General features: G+C 39.1%; 1 protein-coding gene and 1 long non-coding RNA gene across 5 annotated transcripts in view; one reads left to right on the forward strand and one right to left on the reverse strand.

Moving 5' to 3' along the window:
- Positions 1-5,091: 5,091 nt before the first annotated feature.
- Positions 5,092-23,037, forward strand: part of FAM208B (family with sequence similarity 208 member B) — a 78,283-nt gene continuing 60,337 nt past the window's right edge. For 3 of the 4 annotated variants that reach the window (XM_025396223.1, XM_025396225.1, XM_025396224.1), the window contains exon 1: positions 5,092-5,428. The gene's annotated coding sequence lies outside the window, so the exon portion shown is untranslated. The remainder of the gene's footprint in view (positions 5,429-23,037) is intronic. The other variant, XM_025396222.1, reaches the window with a different exon arrangement.
- LOC112631303 lies at positions 12,596-12,960 on the reverse strand. Its single transcript, XR_003121103.1, has one exon. It is a non-coding gene; the product is annotated as an uncharacterized LOC112631303 (long non-coding RNA).

The raw sequence follows: 23,037 nt of genomic DNA on the forward strand, positions 1-23,037 counted from the left end.
ATTAAACATTGATGAAAGAAATACTGCAATTCAAATCAAAGTATTTCGAAAATTAAGAGAGGAAAGAAAACTTCCCAACTCATTGGATGAGGCCAGAGTTACCTTCATACCCAAACTGAAGACCTCACAATAAAACAAAAACATAGACCAATATCTCTTATGAATACAAATGCCAAAATCCTTAACAAAATATCAGCAATTCATATCCAGTAATATATGAAAAGGATAATGAATCCAGAATAAATTGGGTTTATCTCAGGAATTCACTGTTGATTTAACATTTGAAAAATCAGTTGATGTAATTTACCATATTAATAGATCAAAAAAGAAAAACTATATAATCATCTCAATAGATGCAGAAAAGCATTTGACCAAATTCAACACCCATTTATGAGAAAAACTTTCAAAAAGTAGGAACAGAAGGGAAATTCATAAATCTAAAAAAGGGTACAAAACACCAAAGCTAACATTATGCTTAATGGTTACAAACTAAATGGTTTTGCACTAAGATGAGAGACAAGACAAGGATTTTTTTAAGTGAAGGATATTTTATCTCACTCCTTATACTGAACATTACATTAATGGCCTTAAACAATGCAATAAGGAGGAAAGAAATACAAATTGGAAACAATGAAGTAAAACTATTTTTATGTGCAGAGAGTGTCCTAGAAAAGCACAAAGAATGCACACATGTGCAAACAAATAGCTACCGGATATAATAAGTGATTTTAACAAGCTACAAGATATAAAGTTAATATGGAAATATCAATTTTATTTCTACATACTAGCAACAAATTATTGCAATAATTTTATTTAGAATAACATCAAAAACAAAGAGATAAATATGACAAAATATGTACAAGAGCTGTACACTGAAAACTATAAATATTGCTGAAGGAAGTCTTTAAAGACCTGAATAAGTAGAATTTGACAATTAATAAGATGTTAATTCTCCCTCAGATAGATATGTACATTCAACACAATCCCAGCCAAAATCCCAACAGGTTGTTTTTGTGGTAGAAAATAAGCTGGTTCTAAAATGTATACAGAAATTTAAAAGACTTAGAATAGACGGGCCGGGTGCAGTGGCTCATGCCTGTAATCCCAGCACTTTGGGAGGCAGAGGCGGATGGATCACCTGAGGTCAGGAGTTTGAGACCAGCCTGGCCAAAATGGTGAAACCCCATCTCTACTAAAAATGTTAAAAATTAGCCAGGCGTGATGGCAGATGCCTGTAATCCCAGTTACTAGGGAGGCTGAAGCAGGAGAATTGCTTGAATAGGGGGTTGGGGGTTGGGGGGGCGGAGGTTGTAGTGAGCCAAGCTTGCATCACTGCACTCTAGGCTGGGCAACAAGAGTGACATTCCGTCTCAAAAAAAAAAAAAAAAGAAAAAAAAAAGACTTAGAATAGCCAAAACATACTTGAAAAAGAAAAACATTGGATACTATGCAAATTCAAACCATGACACACCCTTCAGAGTGGCTACAATTCAAAAGTGTTGGCAAGGATGTAGACAAACTAGAATTATCTTTGTGGAACTGTATAACTTAGTAAAACCAGCTTGCAAAAAGTTTGAAATTATCTGCTAAAGTTGAACATATGCCCTTGTTATTGCCACCATAATGCCCTATAATAAATCACCCCAAAGTCGGTTAGCTTGTGATAACAGCATTAACTCTCAGACTCCTTGATCTTCAGGATGTCTAAGGCTCTGCTAATCCAAAGTGTGTTGGACTGTGGGTTGGTGTCACATCTATTCCACATAGGTTTGTTCTGGAGACTCAGGCTGAGGAGACAATGGCTACCTGAGATATTTTCTCCCCATATGAATCACCTGAGCACAAGAGCCAACTCAAATAGCATGAGCACACTTAAGAATCCTGCTGCATCATGTCTGCTAATATTCTATCAGCCAAAAGACCTCACTTAGACCAAGCCCAACATCAATGAAGTAGAGAAGGAAACTTGGCCAACTGTGGGGAATAAGGGCATAAATATTTGCAGAAACAAAAATCCAAATGATCATGTCTAGCATTCCAAAATCCCAATCCTAGGTTTTCATCCAACAGAAATGAGTGCCCATGTACACCAAGAGATATAAATGAGAATGATCACAAAAGTATTATTTATAATAGCCAAGAACTGGACACAGCCCAAATGTCCATCAATAATACAATGGGTAAAGCAAATGTGTTACATTCACGCCTACATATACAGCAATGAAAACGAAAGAACAAGTACACCCAAAAACATAGTGAGTCTCACAGCAGGCACAAAATCATTCACTTTATATACAGTTCAAACCACAAGCAAACGAAATGATAAAGTTTCAGGGTGCCTATTTAGTTGGCAAACTTACTTTTAAAAGCAAAGAAGAGATTACCATGGAAGTCAGAATAGTGCTTAGGCTAAGGAAGAGGGGTGGGGTACTGGCAATGTTCTATTTCTTGATGGGGGTGTTGGTTTCATGAATATTTGCCTTGTGATAAATCATGGAGTTGTACATTCTGGTTTTGTATACTATTAAAATAGTTATATTTCACTCCCTACTTCCACAGTCAGCCTTCTTCTGTTCTTGAATAGGTTTGATTTCACTTTTCAAGTCCTTTGCACTTGCTTTTCCTTCTGCCTGGAAAGCTCTTCCTCCATGTATTCCAGGCTTTGGTTCTATCAGTTTTGATCTTTAGGGTTTTACCTCAAATGTGCCCATTTCAGTAAGATCTTGTAGTTCTACTGTTTCTGTCCTTGGCCTCCAGCCCCCAGTCCCATCCACTAGCATTTCCAGTGAGTTTTCACGGCATGTATTGTTATCTGAAATTCTATTTTGTTGTGGTGGTGATTTCCCTGTGTTTGTCACTCACCTCTGGAATAAATTCCATTATAGGCAGGGTCCTTATCTAGCTTGTTCATGATTGTAAAACCAGTGTCTATTACAGCACCTGGTTACGGTAAACAGTAAACACAATGACTGAATCTCTTGGTATTACCAGAACAGTGCTTGACTCATGATACATGTTCATTAGCACTTAATCTCTCTCATTGGTACAGTCACTTAATGTTTCAGTTAACAACAGACCACATATCCAACAGTTATCTTATATGATTATAATAGAGCTGAAAAGTTCTATTGCCTAGTGATGTTGTAGCCATCGTATTTTCATACAACAACACATTACTCATGTGTTTGTGGTGATGCTGGTGTAAATGAATCTGCTGCACTGCCAGTCACATAAAAGTACAGCACACATGGCCAGGCACAGTGGTTCACACTATAATCCCAGCACTTTGGGAGGCCAAGGTGGGCAGATCACCTGAGGTCAGGAATTAAGACCAGCCTAGTCAACATGTCAAAACTTTGTCTCTACTAAAAATACAAAAATTAGCTGGGTGTGGTGGTGGGTGCCTATAATCCCAGCTACTTGGGAGGCTGAGGCAGAAAAATCGCTTGAACCTGGGAGGTGGAGGTTGCAGTGAACTGAGATCATGCCACCAAACTCCAGCCTGGGTGACGGAGTGAGACTGAGTCTCCAAAAAAAAAAAAAAAAAAGTATAGCATACACAGTTACGTACAGTGCATAATACTTGATCATGATCACAGACTATGTTACCGGCTTATTTATTTACTATACTTTTATCGTTTAGAATGTACTGTTTAAAAAAAAAAAGTCCATTGTAAAACAACCTCAGGCAGGTTCTTCAAGAAGTATCCAGAAGAAGGCATTGTTATCATAAAAGATGACAGCTCCATGCACGTAGTTGCCCTTGAAGACCCTCCAGTGGGACAAAATGGAGGTGAAGACAATGATATCGATGATCCAGATGCTGTGTAGGCCTAGGCTAATGTGTGTTTGTGTCTTAGTTTTTAACAAAAAAGTTTAAAAAGTAAATTAAAAACTAAAAAAATAGAAAAAAAACCTTACAGATTAAGGATACAAAGAAAATATTTGTGTGCAGCTGTACAATGTGTTTAAGCTAAGTCTTATTACAAAAGAGTCTGAAAAAGTTTTTTAAACGTTTTAAAAAGTTAAAAAGTTACAGTAAGCTAAGGTTAATTATGAAAGATTTTTAAAAAGTAAATTCAGTGTAGCTTAGGTATACAGAGTTTATGAAGTCTACAAGAGTGTACAGTGATGTCCCAGACCTTTACATTCTCATTGTTCACTCACAGACTCACCCAGAGCAACTCCCAGTACTGCAAGCTCCATTCGTGAGAATGCCTTACACAGGTGTACCATTATCTTTTATACTGTATTTCTATTGTACTTTTTCTATGTCTAGATATGCTTATACAAATACTTACCATTGTGTTATAATTTCGACAGTATTCAGTACAATAACATATAGCATGGGTTTGTAGCCAGGAGTAATGAGCTATGGCTTATAGTGTAAGTATGTAGTAGGTTATGCTTCTAGGTTTCTATGATGTTCACTCAAGGACCAAATTGCCTAATGAGGCATCTCTCTCATAAGGTGTCCCTACAGTTAAGCAATGTCTGCATGACTATTTATCATGGGCAAGGATAATAAACCTGAATTTATTGATGGTCACTTTATTTATGGTTACCGTAGCTCTCCGTGCATGTGTTATAAATTTCTAGAGGTGCTTTCCTAGGGGTAACAGCCACGCCCGCTATATGGATTAAAACAAGGGCAAGATTTCGGAAATGTTGCATTTGGGCCAGACAAATCAACTGCTCTTGCAGCAGCAGCAGCAGCAACAGAGGGAAACGCAGACAAGGGCGAAGGCGTCCGAAGGCGACCACGTGGACCACTGCCAGAGCACGCTAGGTCAGCCCAGAGGTCCTCTCCCGCCTCTTCCCAAGGGCATCTTCCGCATCCGGTTAGGGGTCGCCATCGCGAGACGCCACGCGTTCGCAGGGATCGGGGCCCAATCAGGAACGAGCTGTGGCCTTACGCCTGCGCAGAGGGGAGACGCGAGCGCCGCGTGGACGCTGACCTCGGTCCGCGCCTGCGCCTTGGTTTCTTCCAGGCGATTGGTTCCCATCTCTGAGGGGGACGCCTCACTTCAGTTTTCACTTTCTTTTTTTGCCCCCTCTCCCCTTTTCTTTTCCTTTGGCCGCGAGGTTTTACTTCCGGTGGCTAGCGCCGGTCAGCGAGAAAGTCGACATGTTCTCGCAGGCTGCCGGGCGTCCCGGGGTTGCCTCTCGCCTGAGACCCTGACGGGAGACAGAGCGCGGACAGGCGTGGCGTCCCTGTCAGCGCCCGCGGCGAGGACCCCGGGGCCGGGGCGGACGGCGTGCCCCTGAAGGGGCTCCCTGCGGGAGCGCGGAGCCGGCGACTGGTGCTTCCCACGTGCGCAGGTGTCGCGAGGGCCGGGGAGGACGCAGAGCACGGCCGGGAGAAGCATGGGAAGGAGGCCAAGCCGGTATCTCAGGTCCTCGGGGGCGGCGGCCAAGCCAAGCACGGGTAAGTCCCTCCCCGGCCTGGGCGCCCGGGAACCCTGCGAGGAGGACGGCGGTCTCCGAGGCTGAGCGCTCGGGCAGCTGCCGGGGCTTGGCTGCGAGGGTCGGCGCGTTCTCTTCATTTTTTGCGGCGCTCCAGGTGAGGGGGTGGGAGGGGTCGGCGCCTTCGAGATGACTCGACCTTCTGTCCTGCGCTACAACTTGTGGCCGCGCTCGGTGTCGGCGGCAGAGAGGTCGTAACCCTGTCGTCTTGCCCGTTTTTGAGGCGTTTCATTTGCGTCGGCTGTCAGGGGACAGCGTCGTCCTCAGGGAGATGATGATAAGTTCTTGGCTGAAGTTTCCGTCTTCGGGTTTGCACCGGCTGGGAAATCATTTCCTGCGGGTTCTTCATGGCAATGCGCCACTTTTTCTTTATAGGGTAAAACAGGTCTCTCCGCAGGGAGGGTCATTTTAGCAGCAAACCCCAGCCGGGCAGGAGCGTTAGGATAACTTGGTCCGAGCAACCCAGAAGTTTGTCTGAAGGCGGCGCCAAGCAGCGTTTCGTGGGAGAACTGGGTTGATGACTCTGAAATTTTGAGGAAGATTACTTTGGGAATTCTCAAGTTTCTCTTAATCGCTTACTCTTGCTTATTCTCCCTGTAAGGTAAAATTAGAATAGTAAAGTTTATGAAAGTGGATCCAAAACTTAAATATGTGGCATACAAGTGTGTGCTATTATTGGAATAGCTTTCGCGATCCGAGAGTCTACAGTGTTCCCTGAATAAAACTAGGGGTGAGCCTGGCGGTAATCCTGCCTAGGAGGTTTATAACAAAGCAGTGTCCCCTAATGGGGCAAGAATACCCTTGTGTTGAAAAACTGCCTTATAGGAATGGCTGGCTGTATGCAGTATGTCCAGTACTGTACATCAATAAATAACTAAGCCAGGCCAGAAAAAGGGTGACAGAAGGTCCACAGTTACTTTAAGGAAGACAAAGACGGTATATTCGAAATTTTGTGTATACAGAACATTTGCCCAAATGTAACTAATTTTCTTTAAAGGGAGGTTTTAAGCATCTCCTGTGGTCCAAACATAGTTGTTAAAATGGGTTAAAATCGGTGAAGTGCCTAAGAACTTGACTGAGACATGGTGTTTGTTAAATACAGTATATCTATTTAGTAAAAATAGATCGATATGGCATGTATTTATCAAGTGAATCTTCTATTGGTAGACATTCAAGTTATTTTCAAGATATCCCTATAACTGACAATACTGCAGTGATTATCTCTTGCCGTTATAGACAGTGCTTCAGGTGGTCATGATATTTCTGTAGAATTGATTCTTTATGCGAGTGCTGGATAATAATGTTGCTAAATTGCCCTGAAATGATTGCACCTTTTTGTGTTCACTTGCTCAAAAGATGTGTTTTTATTCCATGCTAGCCAGCACTGGATGATAATGGTATTTTTAAAATATCTTAGCCACCTAGTAATTCAAAGTAGCATTCTGTTTTAATTTTTATCTTCCTTGGCGAATACAAAAGTTAAGTCTTTTTAGCCAGGTCATATCATTTGCTGATGTTTTTATTGGGTCTGAGCTCTCTTTTCTTTCGCCCATGTAACTGTTGCCATAGAATTTAATTATCATAGTTTTATAATATATTTTGGTACTTTCTTTTGAAAAAGAGCTTTGGGTTTTGTTTTTTGGTTTTTGTTGTTTTTTTTTTTTTTTTGCATTTTTTTCTTCCAGAAGAAATTATAACTGTCTTTTTAAGTCCTATAGAAAATCTTGGGATATTGTTTGTGATGGTGTTGAATTTATAATTTGAAGAGACATTCATTTGAGTTTTTCCTTCTAGGAGAATATATACATCTCCCTTTTTCTTCTTTAAAAATTTTTATTGTGAAATATGCCATTAATATGTACTGACAAAGTGTATCTGTAATAAATATGCTTTTTTGTCAGTACATGTTAATGGCATCTTTCATAACAAAAATTAATAAAAGCCTAATTTAAAAGCTTTAGGAACTTTAGAAACCTTTTGTGTGTTTCTACCCCAGGAGGAATGCGTTCCCTGCCCCCCATTACGATTGCCATTATTAATTTTGTGTTAATTATTCCCTTGCCTTTTAAAACAGTTTTATCACCTATATGGGTATCCTTAACTATCATTGTTTACTGTTACCTGTTTTTGAACTTTAGTTAAATAAAGTCATATTCTGTATTCTATGAGTTACTTTTGTTAAGCATTGTGTTTCTGAGATTCACTCATGTTAAAGCACGTGCCTATAGTTTAGCAATTTAGAAACTTTATTCCCAGGACCCCTTTACACTTTTAAGAACCATTGAGGGGGCCAGGCACAGTGGCTCACGCGTGTGGTCCCAGCACTTTGGGAGGCCAAGGGAGGCGGATCACTTGAGGTCAGGAGTTAGAGACCAGCCAGGCCAACATGGTGAAACACCATCTCTACTAAAAATACAAAAATTAGCTGGACATGGTGGTGGCAGGTGCCAGTAGTCCCAGCTACTCGGGAGGCTGAGACAAGAAAATCACTTGAACCTGGGAGACAGGTTGCAGTGAGCCAAGGCCGTGCCACTCTACTGCTTGACATAGTGAGACTCCGTCTCAGAAAACCACTGAAGATCCCAAAGATCTTTTGTTTATTGGATTATATCAATTGATAATTACCATATTAGATATTAAAACTGATCAACTTGAAATGTATGTTTATTTATTGATACCTTTAAATATAATAACCCATTACATCTTAACATATTTTATCCCCCCAAAATTAGTGATAAGAATGGAATTTTTGTACATTTTTGCAAATATGCTGAATGTCGCCTTTAATGACTAGAGTCTCATCTGCTTTTGTATTCATTGTGTTGCCATGTATTATTTTAGTTGAAGTACATGAAGAAAATCCAGCCTCATTCAGCTGAGTAGTTAGAAAAGAGACAAATATTTTAATCTTTTCAGATGATTATGTTCTTTTTTGATACTTACCAAAACCTAACAGTTTTGTGTTTTTGTTTCTGTTTTGTTTTTTAGGACAGTGTCTTGCTCTGTTGTCCAGGCTAGAGTGCAGTGATGAGATCGTAGCTCACTACAGCCTCCAATTCCTGGGTTCCGACAATCCTGCCTCAGCCTCCTGAGTAACTAGGACTACAGGCACACACTACCAGGCCCAGCTAATTTTTAATTTTTTTTTTTTTTTTTTTTTTTTTTGTAGAGACAGAGTCTTGCTATGTTGCCCAAGCTAGTCTTGAACTGCTGGCCTGTAGCAGTCCTGCCTCAGCCTCCCAAAGCACTGGGACTATAACATCCAGCCCCTAACAATTTGTTAAACATTAGCTGCAGTGTAGAATTGGAAATCATATGAATGAACTTCTCATGCTCTAACATTAAAATCCAGTGGCCTGCCTTGCACTTTCAAGGGCTCTTTTACCTATACATGGGTCACTTGGAAAATACTGGTTCACTGAATTATGCAGCTCTTTCACATGATGACACATTTCATTATATAATTTCAGAAAATTGGTTGGGTGTGTGGGCTCATGCCTGTGATCCTAGCACTTTGGGAAGTCGAGCTGGGAGGATTGCTTGAGCCAGGTTTGAGACCAGCCTGGGCAACATGATGGGACCCCATCTTTACAAAAAAAAAAACAAAAAACAAAAAAAATTAGCTGAGCATGGTAGCACACACCTGTGGTCCCAGCTACTTGGGAGGCTGAGGTGGGAGGATTGCTTGAGCCCAGGAGGTTGATACTGCAGTGAGCCATGATCGTGCCACTGCACTCCATCCTGGGTGACAGAGCAAGACCCTGTCTCCTTTAAAAAGTACAACCTTTGGAATGGCTTTTATTGAAGATCTATTGATGATGAACACTCAGTTTTTGTTCACCTGAAAATGTCTTTATTTTGCAGCCATTCTTGAACGATGTTTTTGCTGAATACAAAAGTTGGCAATTGTTTTCTTTCAGCATGATGAAGCTCTTATTCTTCTGTCTTTTGGCTTTCATTATTGCTCTTGAAAAGTCACCTATCTGTCTTATCAATTCATTTTGTTCTGACTGCCTTGGGGGTTCTTTTGTTGTTTGTTTTGGTCTTTAGCTTTTTGCTGTTTTGCTGTTAACATGTATGTATCGGCCAGGCACCGTGGCTCACGCCTGTAATCCCAGAACTTTGGGAGGCCGAGGCAGGCGGATCACAAGGTCAAGAGGTCGAGACCAGCCTGGCCAATATGGTGAAACTCTGTCTCTAGTAAAAATACAAAAATTATCTGGGCATGGGGGTGTGCGCCTGTAGTCCTAGCTACTCGGGAGACTGAGGCAGAAGAATTGCTTGAACCAGGGAGGCAGAGGTTGCAGTGAGCAGAGATCACACCACTGCACTCCAGCCTGGGCGACAGAGCAAGACCCATCTCAAAAAAACAAACATGTATATATCTTGCTTGAGATTGTCATAAATCTGTAAATTGGAGGTGTTTTTAAATGTGTTTATTCATAATTTATTAAATGTGAATTTCCATCTATGTTTTATTTATCTTGATGTATAAATACATTTTTTTATTATCTACATAGTAAATATTCTCTTCTGGTCTTTTACTCTTCTTTCACTTTGTTTCCCACAGCTTCCCCAACAGACATACATTGCCAAACTTGTGGATTTTTGGTAATTTTTGATAATTGTGGATTTTTGATAAGTTAAAAGTAAAACAGTGAATCTCTGGAACTGGTCTTTTGGAAGAGGGGGTAGAGTTTTTGACTACTCTTTTCATTTTCTTCGTCATTACTGGTTTATTTAAATGTTTCTTCCATTTAGACCAATGTTGGTAAATTATATTTTTGTGGTTTTCGGATTTATTGATATAAATTATACATGGTGATTTATAATTTTAGAAATATCTTCCTTGTATTTGTGGTTATATCATCTTTGTTTTCAATATTTAATTTTTTCCTTTTTTCTTGTTTATATTTGCTAAAAGATTACCTATTATTACTCTTCAGATAGCTTTTGCTTTTATTGATTGACTTAGTTGGCTTTTTAAATTTGCTTTTTAAAATTACTGTTATTATCATAAGAAATATATCTGGAGTGTACTGTTTTCTCCTAGTAAGATTTTAATTACATTTAATTGGAGAACTAAATCCCTTGCTAATATTTTGTATAAAGATTCACTACCCTCCTTGGCATGGTGAAAGAGACCCTGGTTAGAACCTTTCATGTACACCTGCTCCCTCATTAGGAGAAAGAATATTCAAGACCCCAATGCCTGAGGTTTGTCCAGTTGAGGCACCTATTTCACCCTTGTGCATATCCCCTATTTATCGGTGCCCAGGACATTTTGTGTGGGCTACATGTAGAGGTCGTGGCCATATATAATTATCTTTGTTCTGGCATTAATCAGATGTCACTTTCTCTTTTGTCATATTTAATAATCAAGAGTACCCAAAAGTGGGTCTTGAAATATAATTGTTTCTGAGAGAAATTTATTCTCAGGATTTTCTTGTAAGAGGGACAAAACTACTTAGCAGTATGTATCATTATAATAAGTATATTAATGAATATGATGCAACCATTTTATACAGGTGAAAGACGGTTTAATGCTAAAGCACAAACTCATAAACCCAGTTCATGAGGAGCCAGAACAATGGTCATTACTGTATATAGATGTCTTAAAAAGTCACCATATAAGCTTTGAAATAATTCTAATGAAAATTATATGATCTTGAGGTTGGGTGTGGTGGCTCACGCCTGTAATCCCAGCACTTTGGGAGGCTGAGGTGGATGGATCACGAGGTCAGGAGATCGAGACCATCCTGGCCAATATGGTAAAACCCCGTCACTACTGAAATACAAAAAATTAGCCTGGCATGGTGGTACATGCCTGTAGTCCCAGCTTCTCGGGAGGCTGAGGCAAGGGAATTGCTTGAACCTGGGAGGCAGAGATTGCAATGAGCTGAGGTCGCGCCACTGCACTATAGCCTGACGACAGAGTGAGACTCTGTCTCAAAAAAAAAACAAAAAAAAAAAACAAAAAAAAACATTATATGATCTTGAATATAGAAAGTATGGTCTCTAAAGAATTTGTTGTTGTTTTTACATAATGTAGCAGGAAAAAAATTTTGGTGTTTATGAGCATCAGCTTGATTACCAAAAATACTTTTTATGGTAAAGTAAACTGGATTTTGAGAATGTTAAAACAATCTTAAAAATTGAATATTAAATCAAAAAAATAAGTCACAGCTAAATGAAAAAGTCATAGTACATAGGCGTAATACCCTTTACTCATGGGGTGTAATCCCAAAAAAAAGTTTTTAGAAAAGGTAATTTCTCTTCTACTGGATATACTAAATACCTTAGTGAATTTTGTATTTTGAATAGCTGTTAATCTACATAATTCTTTATAAATTTAACTTGCTTTATAAGTTCAAATTATCCTATATACTACATAACACACTAATGGTAATGATTAATAATATCTACTAATTAGGCTTTCTTCTGGGAAATGCATGTGGGTATTAGGCTGCTTAGTTAAAACATAATGAGTAAAGATGTCCTGGGGTCAGGCCAAATACTTCATCTTCCCCCTGCACCTCCATTTGATTTAATTTTTGGTGAATTTTGTTAGGCTGCATGGCTTATTGGGAAAGGACCTCATCCCTGCCCCAGGCATTGGTATCAGCTTTCCTGCAGATATGTGAAGTATTAAAAAGCCATATGGGAGGCAGAGGCGGGCAGATCAGTTGAGGTCAGGAGTTTGAAACCAGCCAGGTTAACATGGTGAAATGCCTTCTCTACTAAAAATACAAAAATTAGCTAGGCGTGGTGGCCCATGCCTGTAATCCCAGCTCCTCAGGAGGCTGAGGCAGGGGAATCGCTTGAACCCAGCAGGCAGAGATTGCAGTAAGCCAAGATTCTGCCACTGCACTCTGTCTCAAAAAAAAAAAAAAAAAAAAAAAAAGCCATATTCAGTATGACTTTTAATTTTGTTACATGTATACTTTTTTTTAATTATCTACATAGTAAATTTAAAAAGCTGCATCAAACTGTAGCCGGTGAGGCTGCATAAATGACGGTGGGACGAAGAGTTATAATAACTTGAGATCACTGTAGTGAAAAGAACGTGGATTTTAGATTAGACCTGAGATTGATAGATATCCTTACTGGGGGCTTGCGGGCAGGACACTTAAGGAAATTGGAGCTTGGAGTGAGTTTTGTAAAATAACACTAAGATCATCCTCCTAGTGGGGTTACTGTGTGACGTCCAAGAACTCGGGGGGAGTTGGCTTGCTGTCCTGTGCTACGTTCTGACGACTGAGCCCACCCAGGTCTGCCCAGGTCTGCGGGCCCCGGGATCCTGCGGGTTTTGTAGGGTTCCCTGATGTGTGGAGTTCCCACCCCCTGCAAGCTCCGTTGGGTCTACGGAGTGTGCGGGGATCTCCCATCCCTGTTGGCTGTGCGGGCTCAGCGGGGTTTGCAGGGATCCCCTCGTTCTGTGGGGTCCGTGGGCGCCGAGTCAGGGCCATGACCCTGGGCTCCGCTCGCGGAGCTGGCGTCACCCTTGTTGACTTTCAAAAGGCGCTGCGGGCCCCGCGCCCTACACGCTCTGCACGACCTGCGCCGAGTTCCCCGCCCTGGCGCACTGGCCTTGGCTGGCGGGAGGGGGCCGGAGGGGCTGCCGGCAGAGCAGAGACACAGCCCCCTCCCCCACACACCATGAGGTGAGTCGGGGAGGGGCCCAGGTCTCCCCCATGCTGTTGTGGGAAGCTCTGACCCCCGCTCTGCTTGGGGCGGGCTCACCCACGGAAGTGGCTCTTACTGCAGCACTGAGTGCGAAGGAGACCCGAGAAAAGGGGCTGATTCTGTCTAGGAGCGTTTTACCTTCTGGTGAGGGTGTGGGGAGAGAAGCTTTGGCACGGTCAGTGAGGCCCCGCAGCAGAGCCCAGGTGATGAAAGACACTTTTGTATGGTACCTGAAGGCTTGCTTCGCTCCTGATTGTGATTAGGTTGTGGGTGGTAGTAGCGGAGCCCTTGCAGAACCACCAGAGAGGTGGTGCTAGTTTGTGTGTGTGCCTGTGTCAACCTTACTAAGGTCGTCTCTTGAAATGTGGAAGAGGGATTGCACATGGACTTTGCGCTTCAAGTATTTGCAGGTTATTACTGCGTTATTATCTTGATTTAATCTTGTACGTGGCCAAAAAGTTTTTTAATGAATGTTTAAGTTTCTGTGAAAATCGTACATTTCTCAAATTGTGTTTTCTGGGTTTTAATAGGGTCACTTTGTTTTCTGGGTCTCTGTTTTGACTTCTGAGAAATGCTATTGGTTTTCCCTACATTTTCTTCATTTAAAAAAAAACAAAAACAAAAAACTGTAACTTCAGGAGTTCAAGACCAACCTTGACAACCTCATTTCTGGGGGGGAAAAACCCCACAAAACCACAGCTGTAACTGGCTGCTACTTAGGACTATAGGAGATCTTTTTTCCAAAGTAGAAATAGCTTTATTTCACCCAGATTATGTTTATTTAAAATTTCAGATAATATATAAAGCTGTAAAAAGTAAACAAAAACTACCTGTACTTGTCCAACCCAAAGATAACTTCACAGAATGTTTGATTATCTACTGTGGTGCTAGGAGCTCTGTTGGACACTGGGGACTTTGGTGAACAAGACAATGCCTGCCTCTATAAACCTTACATTCTGGTGGGTAAAATAGACCTCTCCCAACCTTCCAAAAAGTAAATTTATTCCATGTTCTAATGCTTTAAAGAAAACACCTACTTTCAGCGGGGTGATCGGAGGTTTATCTGAGTGGATGACTTAAATAGATGTCACTAAGGAAGAGAAGGAGCTCAACCATGGGAGGAATGGGGAGAAAAAAAAAAGAAATCTGATCAGAAATAACAGCATGCAAAAGGCCTTAAAAGAGGAAAAAGCTGTAAAAAGAAAGATCCATGTAGCTGGCACTCAACAGTCAGGAGAAAGTAGAGCAAGATGAGGTGTGGGAAATTGGCAGGGACCAAATTTTACTTGTCCATTGCCAGAAGGGTGTGTTTTGTGTTCTGAAGGCAGTGAGAGGGTACTGAGGGGCTTTAATTAGAAATAAAATGATCTGGAAAACTAATTGATTAATTTGTTAAGTAAAATTTATTGAAACCCTACTGTATAACAGGCACTGTTCTGAGCACTGGCAGTACAGCATTGAAAAGAACAAGGCCCCTGTATTCATGAAACTTATCTAGTGGTTGGAGGACAGTCAAATAAACAAGAAAAAATACCAGATATTGATAAGTGTGCAGAAGATGACCATTGTTTAAATTGTGGTTTATATTCTTTAAGACGTGGTATATTACACATATATTTCTTTTGGAACTTGTTTTTCTTTCTCCTGAATAATTTATGGTAGGACATTTTTCACTGTTACTAGTTTCCTTTGGGGGCATCTTAATTTGTTTTTGGATTAAGTATGGTAAAAAATAGCATGTATAAATGAAGAAATACTGTGCAGCAACAAAAAATTTGCATGTTACAAGGCATCTGGTGAGCATTATATAATAACTTCCTTTTGACAGTCTGTCATGTGGCTCTCCTACCCCATCCCAAACCCCAGCTGCCCCTTTATGGTTTTTTACTTTGACCTATTAGTATGGTTAGATTTATGGATTTACTATTTATTGAACCATTTTGCATCTTAGAATGAGCCCTAATTGATCTGTTATTATTTTAATGTCCTGATGCATTTACTTTGCCAGTGCATATATTTAGGATTTTTTTGTCAATATTCATAAGAGATTGGTCTGTAGTTGTTTTTCAATGTTTTGTCTAGTTTTGATATTCACATCTGCTTGCTTTGTAAAAATAGTTGAGAAGTTTTATTTCTTTTTCTGAGTTTTGGAACAGATTAAATTGCCAAGTATTATTTATTCTTCAGTTACCAAATTCATATTTACTAAACACTCACTATGTGCTAGGAATTGGACTGGATGCTGAGTAATCAGTAGTAAACAAAACAGATATGGTTCCTGCCATGATATTGCTTGGCTTATGAAGGAAAATGACATTAATGAAGAAACTACACATATGTAATTATAAATCATGCAAGCAAAGGACAGGATGCTTTGAGAGAATATCATTGAAGATCTTTAGATTGTGCTTTTTATGCATTTGAGTAAATGACTATTGAGTACATACATATACACTAACAGCTAATTATTAATATGTATTGATTTGGTATGTAATTAGGGCTGTGGTGGGTACATTAGTAAAATGAGGTCTTCGTAATTACACAAATTAAAATATAAAATAATGGCAATAGTAGCTACCATTGTAGGACGTGGCTGCATCGTTTTTTAACTGTAGAAATTAAGACAGGTTAAGTAGACACTTTTAGTCTAACATATTCAATTGTATACACTCTTTGGGAGTCTCTGTAGGATTATAGTAAAAGAATAAGGCTATAAATCCACAAAGATCAAGAGGAGGTGAGAGTAAGATACAGCTGAAATCAATATTTGGAAAACTAGAAAGGAGATGGGCAAGTAATAAATGATTTCATGAATTAGAGAATGCTGAAAGCTGAAGAGAGGTAAGCCAACAAGGAGCAAGCAGATTCTTTCCACAGAATCTGGAAAAGTTTTAGGAATTGGGGGTATCAAGTACAGTATTTCTGAAGTCAAGAATTACAGGACAGGGTGGGAGTAGAAGGGTTGGTTGATGGTCTTTATCATTTTGACACCCTGAAACCCCTTCTCCACTCCCATACACCCAGACAACTACTCTCTCCTCTACCTTGACAGAAGACTGAAAGTTTATACTCAGGAGACATTAACTGGGAGGCTCCGGATGGCTGAGGTGGGGGTGAAGCACCTAAATGAAAATGAAGATTGAGTGAAAGTCAGGTCAACATGCTGAACCTAGAGCAGTTGTCTTTTTTTGATTGGCTTCCAAACTGTCAGGCTTACGTGTCCCTCAACAACATATTAACGGATTCTTAGCTGGGGAAACTTACCAGCCCATGGCAAAGTATTGAACAGATATGAACTACGGGAATTCACCTGATTGAACAGTTGGATCCATCAGATCACCCGAAGAGTAGAGCTGCTGGTCAGGAAGCATTGTTCATGTACCACAGCTTCTATTCAACTTTTATTTTTTGAGACAGGGCCTCACTCTGTCACCCAGACTGAAGTGCAGTAGCGCCATCATAACTCACTATAGCCTGGAACTCCTGGGCTCAAGCCATCCTCCCACCTCAGCCTCATGTGTAGCCAGGACTACGGGCATATGCCACCACGTCCAGCTAATATTTTTATTTTTTGTAGAGATGGGGTCTCATTATGTTGCCAGGCTGGTCTTGAACCCCTGAGCATAAGTGATCCTCCCACCTTGGCCTCCCAAAGTACTAGGATTACAGGCGTGAGCCACTGGTGCCTGGCCCTAGTCAGCTTTTAAATGCCTCACATTTGAGCATAAATGTACAGCCAAGGGTCACCTGCCATGGGATGAAAGTCTCTAATGAAAAAGAGACCAAGTAGGAAATAAAAGGAGCTGAGTATAAATAGATTTACTTTAGGGAACAGAAGAAACTTCAACAAATAAAACTAGTATCTTTAAAGAGAAGATATTCCATTTGTGAAAGATGAAAAAGGTTCTGTTTTAAAAAGAGAAATTATTTTAAAAATTGCTGCAACAGAATAAATTTTTTAAAAATTTAATACAAGGTTTAGATAATAAAGCTGAAGAATTCTCCCCCAAAAACCAGAAGAGCAACAAGAATTAGAAAATAAGAGTGAAATGGTAAGAAAACGAGAGGACTAGCCAAGAAGGTTCTTCATCTAATACAGTGGAAGGAAACTGTGTCCCAGAACCGAAGGAGGTGAGTTTCTAGGTTGAAAGGGCCTATTAAGTGCCCTGATCAGTAAAACAGAAACAAACCAAAAATAGAACAAAACCTCATTGTACCAAATGTATAGTTCCAAAAGGAACAAGACCAGATTCATTCTTAATCTTCCTACTTCTGAAAAGAAGAATGGGGGCAGAGAACTAGGGGCTGGCTCTCAAACTGCATTTTAACAAATTTAGGGAAAAAGGAAACCTTCTTAACTTCGAATTGTATGCAAGTGCTGTTAGGAATCCCCAGTGGGAAGTTCCAGCAGTTCTGTGACGAAGATAAAGTTGCGCAGAGGAAGCATATTTCAGGTATCTCCAGCAACTTACTCATATCCAGAATCAGCCCTGTCCGAGGAGAGAAGTCTTGTATTCCTGACTAAGACTGAGGAGCCATATGGTATCCATCAAGGAAGGAGAAAGTAGAATGAGAAAGTGCCTGGGTGGGGCATGGGGGAGGCAGAGATCTTAGTGCTAATAAAATACTCCTAGAAATGAGTGCATAACCTTGGAAATCTAGGGTTGTGTCTCTAAGAGGTAAGCAGAGTTGGCAGTAAAGGCCCTCCTGAACCAGATTACATTTGGAGATTAGACAAGGAACAAGAACAAGGCACTATATTATAAAACAGCAATCCTCTGATTTAGGAACAGGGGGAACCCTAAAGAAACATGACAACTGCCATCGCCTCCCTACACCCTGAATCTGCTGATAACAGTCCAGGATAATTCATCTCATTCAGACATGTATAACAAAAATAGTATGTACGACATCCATACAATGACTGGTGGATTGTATTTTTTATATTTTGTGTTAGTTTTTTTTCTTCTATATGATTTTTATTATTGAAGATATAATTCACATGCCATAAAATTCACCATTTAAAAGTGTACAGTTCACTGGTTTTTAATTTATTCCCAAGTTGTGCAACCATCACCACTATCAATTGCATTGACCCTAGTGCTTTACTTTCCCTTATATTCACGCCATGACCCTATGCAGTTCCTTCCATTAAAGTGACAGAGATATTACCGTACTCCTTGACTTTGTGTTTGGCTATGTGACTTGCTAAGGTAAAAGTGACCCCATGTCAGTTTCAAGCCTAAGCCTTACCAGGCCTTGGATATTTTTATTTGTTCTCTTTCTATCTGTGCCATTTCCATGAGAAAAGCATGTCTCTCCTAGCTCATTGGTTGAGGGAAGATGAGAGATAGGAGAGTGAGGGCCACCCCAGCTGAGTTAAGCTGAATTCAGTGAACACTGTAGAGATGTGAGTGATAAAAAAATGATTGTGGTTGTAAGCCACTGAACTTTAGGATGGCCTGTTAATAATAGTTAACTGAACAGTTATATGATTAAAAATTTAAAAAGAGAAAGAAAAACCACGATTTTCTACAGATGGTGTTTTTCAAAACAATATTGCCAGAAAATAAATCACAAGTGGTCAAGCTACTGCCTGTGGTCTTGCCTGTTTTTGTAAATAAAGTTGTACGGGGACATGGTCATTCCCATTTATGCACTTTCTGTGGCTGTTTTTATGCTCTACTGGTAGAGATGAGTAGTTGTGACAGAGACCGTGTGGTTCATAATCCTAAAATATTTATTTTCTGACCCTTTATGAAAAAGTTTGCTGACCTTATGGAAAATGTGACCTAAGGTTTTAATACAAATTTTAAAATACCTTTATATACTTATCATACCCATTAAGATAGCGATAATCAAAAAGACAGATAATAAGTGTTGACAATACTGTGGAAAAATTGGAACCTTCTGTATACTACTGGTGGAATATAAAATGGTGCAGCCACTTTGAAATCAGCCTGGCAGTTTCTCAGATGAGCAGACACAGATTTACTGGAAGAGCAAGCAGTTCTTCTCTAAACTATATACCTAAGAGAAATGAAAACATGTTCACATAAAAACTTATACATGAATGCTCATAGCAGCAGCATTCATAATAGCCAAAATGTAGAAACAACCCAAATGTCCATCAGTTGATGGATAAACAAAATGTAGTATATCCACAAAGTGGAATATTATTTGGCATAAAAAGGTATGAAATATTGATATATGCTTTAACATGGATGAACCTCAAAAACAGGCTAAGTGAAAGAAGGCAATCATGAAGGACCACATACTGTATGACTCTGTTTATAAGAAATGGTCTGGAATAGGCAGATCTGTAGAGACAGTAAATTATGTTTGCCTAGGCCTAGGAACCAGTGAGGGGTGAGGAGGATAGCTAAGGGGTAGAAGGTTTCTTTGGGGATAATGAACATACTCTAAAATTGATTGCGGTGAAGGTTGCACAATTCTGTGAATATACTAAAAGCAATTGAATTGTACACTTTATGTGGGTGAATTTTATGCTATATGAATTATATCTCAACATTGTATTAGAAAGTAAAATGAATGAAGCATAGAAGTTATGGAGAAATACTGGAAAGCAGAAAATACAAGAACTCAAGGAAGAGACAGCCAGACAACAGTAGGATGTGAAACGGGAACCAGCAAAAAAAAAGAAATAGAGAAAAATGATCAAGCCATTTCAGAAGTACCCAAGGTAGACGAAACACCATGGCAAAGATCATAAAAGTGGAAATGAAATATTTTTGGTAAGTATATTTTACCACAATTTTGATAATGCAAAGAAACAAAACAAAAGATAGACATGAGAAAAGTGAGTAAAATAGGTATACATTTATTTTTATTGATGCATAGTAGATGTACATAGTTTTAGGATACATGTAATAATACATTCATATGATTTGTAAAGATCAAGTCAGTGTAGTTGGGATATCTGTCACCTTAAATATTTCTCTCTTCTTTGTGCTAGAACCACTCAAATTCTTCTAGTCATTTTGAAATATATAATAGATTGTAAACTGTAGTCAGCCTACTGATCAACATTATGTCTTACTTTTATCAAGCCATATGTTTATATACATTAATCAACTTCTCTTTATTCCTTCCTTCCTCCTACCCTTTCCAGCCTCTGATAACCACCAAATCTACTCTCTGTTTTCATAAAAGCCACTTTTTTAGCTTCCACACATGAGTGAGAGTGTGTGATATTTGTCTTTGTGTGCTTGGCTTATTTCACTTAACATAATGATCAGTGTTGCTGAAAATGGCAGGATTTTATTCTTTTTTATAGCTGAATAATACTGCATTGTGTATACTACATTTTCTTTATTCATCTATTGATGGACACTGACGTTGATTTTATATTTTGGCTGTTGTGAATAGTGCTGCAATAAATATGGGAGTGCAGATGTCTTTTTGATGTGTTGATTTTCTTTCTTTTGGATATATACCCAGTAGTGTAATTGCTGGATCATATGGTAGTTCTGTTTTTATTTTTTTGAGAAAGCTCTATACTGTTTTCCATAGTGGCTGTACTAACTTACATTTCTACCAGCAGTGTGTAAGGGTTCCCCCTTCTCCATATCTTTGCCAGCATTCATTATTGCTTGTCCTTTTAATAAAAGCCATTTTAACTGGGACGAGATAATGTCTCATAGTTTTGATTTGCATTTCTCTGATAATTCCTGATGTTGAGGATTTTTTCATATACCTCTTGGCCACTTTCATGTCTTCTTTTGAAAAATGCTTATTCAGAACTTTTGCCTGTTTTTTAATTGGGTTATTTGTGGGCGGGGGGGTGTGTGTGTATTTCCTTGCTTCCTTGCTGTTGAGTTGTTTGAGCTCCTTATAAATTCTGGTTGTTAATCTTTTGGCGGGTGAGTAGTTTGCAAATATTTTCTCCCATTCTATGGGTTGTCTCTGTACTTCATTGTTTCCTTTGCTGTGCAGCTTTTTTTAGCTTGATGTAATCCCATTTGTCTATTTTTGCTTTGGTTGCCTGTGCTTTTGAGGCCTTAAACAAAAAACTTTGCCCAGACCAGTGTCCTGGAGCGTTTTCCCAGTGTTTTCTTCTAGTAGTTTCATAGTTTTGGGTCTTAGATGCTTAGATATAGGTCTTTAATCCATTTTGAATTTTGTGTATGGTAAGATTGTTTCATTCTTCTGCATATAGTTATCCAGTTTTCCCACCACCGTTTATCAGTGACTGTCCTTTTCCCATTGTATGTTTTAGTTCCTTTGTCGACGATGAGTTGGCTCTACATGGATTTACACCTGGGTTCCCTGTTCTGTTCCACTGGTCTATGTTTCTGTTTTTATGCCAGTGCTGTAGCTTTGTAGTAAATTTTGAAGTCAGGCTGTGTGATGCCTCCAGCTTTGTTGTTTTTGCTCAGTATTGGTTTGGCTGTTCGGGATGTTTTGTGGTTCCATATAAATTTTAGGATTTGATTTCTATTTCTGTGCAGAATGTCCCTGGAATTTTGATAGGGGTTCATTGCATTGAAACTGTAAATTGACTTTGGGTAGTATTCAACAATATGAGTTCTTCTAGTCCATGAGCATAAAGTATCTTTCTGTTTTTTAATGTCCACTTCAATTTCTTTCATCATTGTTTTATAGTTTTGCTTGTATAGATCTTTCACCTCTTTGGCTAAATTGATTCTTAGGTATGTTATATTCTTTGTAGCTATTGTAAATGGGATTGCTTTCCTTATTTCTTTTTCAGATTGTTTGCTGTTGGTGTATATCAACGCTACTGATTTTTGTATGTTGATTTTGTATCCTGCAACTTTACTAAATTTGTTTATCAGTTCTAACAATTTTTTTTGGTGTAGTCCAGGTTTTTCTAAGTATAAGATCATGTTATCTGTGAACAGGCTCATTTGACCTCCTTTCTGATTTGGATGCCCTCTGTTTCTTTCTCTTGTCTAATTTCTCTGCCCAGTACTTCAGTACTGTATTAAATAAAAGTGGTGAAAGTAGGCATCCTTGTGTTGTTCCATATCTTAGAGGAAGGGCTTTCAGTTGTTCCTTGTTCAGGATGATGTTTGCTATTGGTTTGTCATATGTGGCCTTTATTACTTTGAGATATGTTCCTTCCATATGTAGTTTGATGAGAGCTTTTTGTTTTTTAGTCATAAACAGATGTTGAATTTTATTAAATGCGTTTTCAGCATCTGTTGAAGTAATCACATGGTTTTTGTTCTTAGTTCTGTTAATATATCACATTTATTGATTTGCACATGTTGGACCATCCTTGCATCCCTGGGATGAATCCCACTTGATCATGGCAAATATCTTTTTACTGTGTTTTTAAATTTGATTTACTAGTATATTGAGAATTTTTGCATCTATGTTTATCTATGATATTGGCCTGTAGTTTTCTCTTTTCATTGTCTCCTCTGGTTTTAGTATCAGTAATGTTGACCTTGTAGAATTAGTTTGGAAATATTCCCTCCTCTTCAATTTTTTGAAAAGTTTGAATAGAAATTTATATTAGTTCCTCTTTAAATGTTTGGTAGAATCCAGCAGTGAACCTATAAGGTCTTGGGCTTTTCTTTAATGGGAGAGTTTTTATTATAGCTTTGATCTCATTACTAAAATGGTATTTTTTTTTTTTTTTTTTGGTAAGTAAGGATAGATAAGACAGCCAAAAGAGATCCAAAATGGACAAAACTGGAGCCCCCAAAAAGAAAACCAATTCCATAGAATATGTATCTTAAAGTATAATTCAAGGTGTTTTTTTTTCCTTAAGAGACTTAAATCTGTTGAAAAGACACACATACTCCAGGGAAAACTGGCCCAACATTGAGACAGATTCTGATAAAAAATTTGAACTGGCAAAAGATCATATAATGAAAATCAGATTGGTGCAGAATA

Source organism: Theropithecus gelada, chromosome 9, assembly GCF_003255815.1.
Source record: "Theropithecus gelada isolate Dixy chromosome 9, Tgel_1.0, whole genome shotgun sequence".
In the NCBI taxonomy this organism is placed as follows: Eukaryota; Metazoa; Chordata; class Mammalia; order Primates; family Cercopithecidae; genus Theropithecus; species Theropithecus gelada.